Genomic DNA, 7,201 nt, shown 5'->3' on the forward strand with positions numbered 1-7,201 from the left:
ACTGGAGAGAAAGGGATTTGGTGGGTGGACTGTTAGATGGATAAGGAATTGGTCAGATGGTGGCATCCAGAGGGCACCATCCAATGTGCATCCATGACAAGTTGTGTCCCTCAGGGGTCTGCACTGGGACTGGCACTATTCAGGATCTTCATCAGTGACATACGGAGGTCAAGTGCACCCTCACCAAGTTTGCAGTCAACATTGAACTGAGTGGTGCAGTTGACACAGCACCACTGAAGGATGAAATGCTGTTACATACATGAAAAGATATTAGAAAAGAAAGGCCTTATAAAATCAGGCCTTGCCCTGCTGAATTACCAACAGGCTCATAAGTTCCCATAAGGAAAAATTCCTGGAATGAAAACCAGTTAACACAAAAAACTATTCTTGTAGAAACAGGACCAGCAAAAACAAGAACGAAACACCTGCACAAACAAGAAATCTGTCCCATAAGAACCAGTGAAGAAAATATGTAAACATATCTAGAGAAAGAAAATTTGATAGACATATTCAGTAGCCCTTACCAGTCAATGAACTGAGTTTCACTGTATTGCTTACCAATGAGGTTTAACACAGTGCCTTTGGATATTTCCTATAAATATGAATGATGTGAATAAAGAATTAGCTCTTTCTGCATGAAATAATAGTAATAGTAACAATAATAATAATATTGAATTAGCTTCAGCTAAAAAATAAATAATAAAGAATTTGCTTTATCTGCATGAAAAAAACTATGTCCCAACTGCTTATTAATGCAACAGAATGCCATCCAAAGGGACCTGGACAGGCCCAAGAAGTGAGTCCATGAGAATGTCGTGAGATTTAACAAAGCCAGAATCAAGGTCCTGCAGCTGGGTTGGGGAAATCCCAAACATCAACGCAGGATGGCGGATGTACAGATCTAGAGCAGCCCTTTTGAGAAGGACTCAGTGCTGGGGGATGAGAGGCTGGACATGATCTGGCAATGGGCACTCACAGCCCAGAAAGCCAAACGGGTCCTGGGCTTATCCAAAACAGTGTGGGCAGCAGGGAGGGGAGGGGAGGGGATTCTGCCCCTCTGCTCTGCTCTGGTGGGACCCCACTTGCGGGGCCGCATCAGCTCTGGGGTCCCAGCACAGGAAGGACATGGACCATGGAAATAGTCCAGAGGAGAGACACCAAGATGATCAGAGTGATGGAGCACCTCTCCTATGAAGACACAGAGAGAACTGGTATTGTTCAGCCTGGACAAGAGAAGGCCTTGGGATGACCTAATCATGGTCTTCCAGTACCTAATGGGAGCCTACAAGAAAGATGGAGAGACTCTTTGTGAGGGCAGGCAGTGACAGGACAAGGGGGAATGGATTCCAGCTGAGGAAGGATAAGGTCAGATGAGATACGAGATTTTTTACAGTGAGGGGGGTGAAACACTGACACAGTTAGCCCAGAGAGATGGTGGATGTCCCAATGCTGGGCACATTCAAGGTCAGGTAGGATGGGACTCTGAGCAACAAGAACCTGTTGGAGATGTCCCTGCTCATTGCAGGGAGGCTGGAACTAGATGACCTTTAAGGGTCCCTTCCAACCCAAACCATTCTGTGACTCTTCTACAGAGACAGTCCTGGCTCAGCCACAGGGAGAGGAGGGCAGCTGGTGGCCACATGATTTTTGTGGGTTATGTCAGCAAAAACAATGAGCACCTATGAATTAAACTACTGTAATAATGGATTCCTTCTTAGGTAGGGCTGAGCTTAGTCCAGCAAAATGAAGTTGCATAAGACTTAAGTATTTAGACTGAAAAATGTGAATATCTGTGCTATAATAAAGAAGCAATTTATGTGAAGGGAAATTGCATTATGCTTATTCAAAGCCAAATTTATTTCTTCCCCTTCTTATTAAGGATCTAATTTTTAAAATCCCAGCCTCAGGTCAGGGTTATACTTATAGGGCTGACTTCATATGTGGCAGTGCAGAATTCAAAATTCCTACAACATTCCTTGCTTCAGTCAATCAACAGCCTAAGCCCCCTACTTGGGCCAGGAATTTTTTTTTATTTTTCTTTTAATTAAAAAATAGCCAGAGGGCACAGAAGGCTTAAATTACTTGCATAGAGAAAAATACTTCTCTAAGAAACCTATTAGGAGATATGGCTTGAGAGCAACAGAAGCCCTTCAGACTAAACAGAAGTTTAATTTTTTTAAGGTAATGGAGAGGAGGAGATATAATCTGGAGAGTTTTCTTCAGCTCATTTTGGACTGTCATTTTCTGCCCTTAAGCCATAGTTGAGTTACCTCTGAGGAGATCAAGAGAGTGGGTTTGGGAAAGAGTCAGTCACTTAGCAGAATGGGGGGAGGACTTGTCTGTGTGGATCTAGGCCAGGGTGGGTTTGTCCAAAATACGCAAACCTTGGATTCAAGTCAGTTCCAAAAATACAACCCAATGGATAGCTATGGCACTTTGGTTTGTACATCAGCTGGCATTTTTATGGCACACATATTGTCAGCTGGCATAAAGCACCTGCAAGCTCTAATGCAAACAAGAGTGGCAAACAACCTCCTCTGCCCCCTAAAAAAATAAAAAGGAAAAAAGCAAAATCCCAGAATCACACATGCCTTTTGGGTTCCTGGAGCTGCACAGCCCTGAGGACTGGGAGTCCCCATTGCCTGCAAGCACAGTGACCACAGGCTTCAGCATCCTGTCTGCCTGCCCTAGAGGGAGGTACAAAAGCCCTGTGCCATCTGAACACAGACAGATTAGAGCCAAAGAGGACTATGATGATAATTTTTAGCTGGTAAAATTGGGCGGCAGCAGCACCAGATTGCATTGGGTCAGCTGAAGCCAAGGGCACTTCAATCACAGTCTGCATTTACAAGGGAGTAACAAAGTCTGCATTTACAAGGGAGTTGGGGAGTGCGTAACTTTCCCTGGCTAAGCTGGCATGCATTTCCAGCAAGACAGGCTCTGACAGACAGGCTGTTCTGCAAATTCTGCAATTTCTCTTAGGGAAGCATCAGAATATGGCATACTCTACTCCACCCCTCCCTCTCCTAATTTCCTCCTGATATCCCTCATTTTCATGTAAATGCCACAGAATCCTCCTGCACTTCACACAGTAGTAGCAAGTCAGGAAAAAAAGTGCCCAGGAATGGTAGATTAGGCTCAGAATTATCCCTCCTTTGAGAGGCAATGACCGCATAATAGTGTTACACTCTAGTTAGGCTTAAAAGCAAAGCACGAATTAGAGAGCAGATCATTTCAGTGACCAGACACGAGGCTTAAATGACTGTGAATTTCATGCAAAAATATGGATATGCTCATTTAAATACTAACAAGCTGTTGTCTTGGCCTATCTGCAGAATAGCAAAGGGATGGATGAAGTCTCAAACAGCAGCTGTGACTTTTGAACTACTCTTCTGCAAATGAATGAGGGAGACAGCGAGTGGGACAGACCGGCCTGATATGCGTAATACTGAAGGAAAACATAATGTCACACAGAAGGAAATATTTCTCCCTCATCACCAGGACAGCAATTTCTGTCTTCCCAATTTTCTAAATGAAAACTTCCCTAGCTTTGTGGCAAGAGTCCTCTGCAGCTCCCTGGGCATAGATGAAGACTAAGGAGCACCAAGTCCTGACTCTTATTTTGCTAAAGAGTATGAAGTAATTCAGCTCAGTTGAACAGAGAGCAAAACAAAAGGAATTAAAATTTTGTGTTAAACTGTTGCTTATGCTTTACACCTTGTGACACTAATAGATTATAGCAGACTCTGTCAATGTGTGGATCAGCTTTTGTCTCATCTGCTCACGTGTGATCGGTTCTGAGTCAGCAGCAGGTAAGTCCCTCCAGGCCAGGTGCACAGGCTGCAGTCCCAGGCTGGGAACATTCCCTTCCCACTCCAGCACACTGGAACTGAGCAGCGAGCAGGGATTGAAGACAGCAAGGAGCTCACAAGCCAGGGTAAGCACTTACAGGTTGTGACTTTACCTGGATCTCACAGTCCGGCCCCGGACCAGGAATCAGTGTTGCCAGCTCCGAGAGAGGATGGAGCTGATCCAGACTGCTGCTGACACTTCTATTCCATTCCTTTCGGACTTTCTCAGTTACAGGCAGCAGCATCGTGTGGACAGCAGTGATGGCTGAAAAAATAAAAGAGGCTTGACTTCACTAGGTGTAACCTTGGCACAATAACAAAGAAGAAGAAACCTTTACTGTGACCCTACCAAGACTTGTGTCCTCTTGCCAGAATGGATAATTTACACTGGACATAATCACAAGTAAAGCAGCCCATTAGGAGAAGATGAAAGCTACTACATTCCTTAACCGATTTCATGATTTGTGCCACTTGCACACCAGTTGTCTGCAAGATGGCAGCAGAAAGTTGAGTGATGGCAAAGTTTAAATCTCTCTTTCAGGTGAAACTGCCACCACAGCAGCAATGGTTTGTGCTGGAACATTGAATTTCACAGAGAGAGAGAGGAGCTGCACCACAAGCCCTATTCAAAGGCAGTTGTAAGAAGCTGTCACCTCTTCGTTGTTAGTTACCAGCTCTGATCTTGCTCAGTTGACCTTAACATTCACCAATGTATCAAAATAATATAGATCTGACCCGGCAAGTTTGATCCCGTGACTGCCAAAGCTGGATTCTCCCTCCACACCTCCTACTGCTAACAACCTCTGGGATATAAAGAGCATTTTCAATGGCTCAAAGAAGCTTTTTCAATACAGAAAAAAAGAAAAAGGATTTCTCAAGCTGAACACAGAAATCCTGCAATGGGCCGAAATGTCTTTCATTTATATGTATTTTTTAACTATGGCCTTTAGCCATCTAACAGACCCTGTACAGATGAGGTAAGTGTTACCCTTTCCAGACAGATACCTTGCCATCTCTCAAGCTCTCTGTGCAGTCTCCAGATCTTGCCTTTTTAAGGCCTTGAACCTGCTATATAGTGGAAATGAAACCAAGCTCATCTCCAAAAGCACAGGGCAGCCCCTTGTGCAAGATGAGGCAGAAAATGTGCTGGCAGCAGCCACTTTAGAGACCCATGGCACACACCTTATCAGTTAGAGAAGAAAATGCTATATTCTGCTGGGTTAATTAGGAGATTAAGAGAAGGCAACGCAGTCATGTTTCCCTGCCTGTCTGAGGGAGTGGAAGCCGGAGAGAGAATTTAATGTGGGGTTTCACTACAAGAGATAAAAAGTGACAGGGACATAATAAATATAACACCTTCTGCCTGAGTTGCTGGGGATACAGCATCCAGGAAAGAGAGACAGAGTGGGTGAAGTACAAACCAGTCCCAATTCTCACAGCAATCACCGCCACCAGAATGCATTCATGTTGTGCCATTTTCCATCTTGTTATAATCTTTGTCACAAGAAGGAGGTTATTGGACAAGAAGGGCTTTTCCATATTGGGTTTAGCAGTATTGCTGCCATTTCTTTGATCTTTTCAATATTCTGTAATTGATCGGTTTGCCATCTCAATTTTCCCTTGTTTACAGCCTCTGTATCTTGTAGCTTACCAGACAATTCAAGTAGATAAAGGACCACTGAAAAATCCCTGCCTTGTAGCACTCTCTTCTGCCAGAGTAATCAAAGATCAGGGGTCACATACTTCAGCTGGTGTAAATAGGTGTAGCTTGAATTATGCCAGTTGAGTTTATCCCCTGCTACAGGCCTTGAGCAAGCAAAGTACATTTTGCAGTCTTTTCAGTAGGTCTACAGAAATGCCAAAATAACTAAGATTACATAAAAAGCTGCAGAGTTACAATACCTTGTTCTTTGTGTATGGTACTTTTGGAGAAATAAAAAATTCTCAATAGATTCTACCTAAAAAAATTACAAATAATGAAGAAGAAAATCTTTAAGAGTTAAATTCTTTACAGCAGTTGCTGAATTCAACTTTGCCTATACTGGATGCAGAGTTCTGAACCTCTTCTTGGCAGTGCTGAGTGCTTTGCAAAGGCACAGAATCCCACTTGTTAAAACCTGCCACACCTTAATGCTGCCATTCCATCTACCTCACTGGGTCTTTAAAGTACTCCTTCGGTCTGCAACTCCATTTTCCTCCTGTAAAAAGGAAATAATGGCATTTTTTCCATCTTATTTCCCTACATAAGGAATTTTCCAGGCAGAGTCTCCAAACTCTAGCAAGCCTAACATAACAGGCAAGTCATTTAAGAATTGCCCCATTGCAGCCTACTACCCATTGCACTACCCACTACCAGTGTTAACAGGAGTTGTTAAAAAAGGCTTCTCCTTTCAGGAGCCAGCACTGACAGAGCCCCTCTGGCAGCACAAACTGCATCCCCCTGCTGTGTGTGCAGCACCACAGGGATATCAGTGTCCTGTGGAAGCAGCTCTGCCCAAACAGATTTGCACAGGGAGGGCTCTTGGATGCCACATCCTCACCAAAATTGCCACCACAAGCGCCGTGCATTGCCCCTCTCAGGCAATGGGAATGTCATTTGTGCCCGGAGAGCAAGGGATCCAGAAGCTGCCCTGGGGCTCAAACCTGCCAGCTGATGTTGCAATTATCAGGCAGCTTGCAAAGACTGTATGGAAATTTATAGCAAAATAAGCAGCTGGGGAGAGCAAAGAACTCCCCGAGTGGGTGAGACACTTCTGCATTGATTGCATCCTGTACGGACCCAGAACAGCAAAGGTCAACACAGAGCTGCTCTACTGAGGCCTCTTGTTTTGTCACTCTGCAGAAATGTGTTTTCTCTTTCCAGTCCTACAACAAAGTATTAAAAGGGTTACACTGTGTAGATGTACAACATCCTTTCCACCACAGGATAAAGCATAAATGCTCAAAAAATTACAATATCTTTGAACCTTCCAGATCAATCTGATTGAACCACATACATCACTTGAAGTTTACAATACACTTCCTGACATCAAAGGAGGCGGGGAAAAAAGCATAGCCTGTTTTTTCAGTCAGGCTGATCAGAAGTACTGCTATGACATCTCCTCTATGGAGTTTCAATAATTCAGTGATTTTCTTTTAAATTGCAGTATTTTGTATATTTTAATCTCGTTTTATTTGGCTGCCTTTGAATTTGTTTCCAGGGAGCTCTTGTTAGATTCCTGCTGCTATTTTTTGGTAGTGGTGGTTTGGCATTTTAGGTTTATAATGTCTATAACAAACCCAAACTAGGAATGATTTGGTGTCATATTAGTAAAATCAATTGCTTGAAGGAGATTCAAAAACCAAAGAAT

The 7,201-nt window shown here is 43.5% G+C and overlaps 1 long non-coding RNA gene across 1 annotated transcript in view; it reads right to left on the bottom strand.

Moving 5' to 3' along the window:
* Positions 1–4,073, bottom strand: part of LOC134419003 (uncharacterized) — a 37,802-nt gene extending 33,729 nt beyond the window's left edge. Inside the window, exon 1 of the long non-coding RNA XR_010027928.1 lies at positions 3,965–4,073. This is a non-coding gene — a long non-coding RNA (uncharacterized LOC134419003). The remainder of the gene's footprint in view (positions 1–3,964) is intronic.
* Positions 4,074–7,201: the final 3,128 nt, after the last annotated feature.

This window comes from Melospiza melodia, chromosome 5 (genome assembly GCF_035770615.1).
Source record: "Melospiza melodia melodia isolate bMelMel2 chromosome 5, bMelMel2.pri, whole genome shotgun sequence".
Taxonomy (NCBI): domain Eukaryota; kingdom Metazoa; phylum Chordata; class Aves; order Passeriformes; family Passerellidae; genus Melospiza; species Melospiza melodia.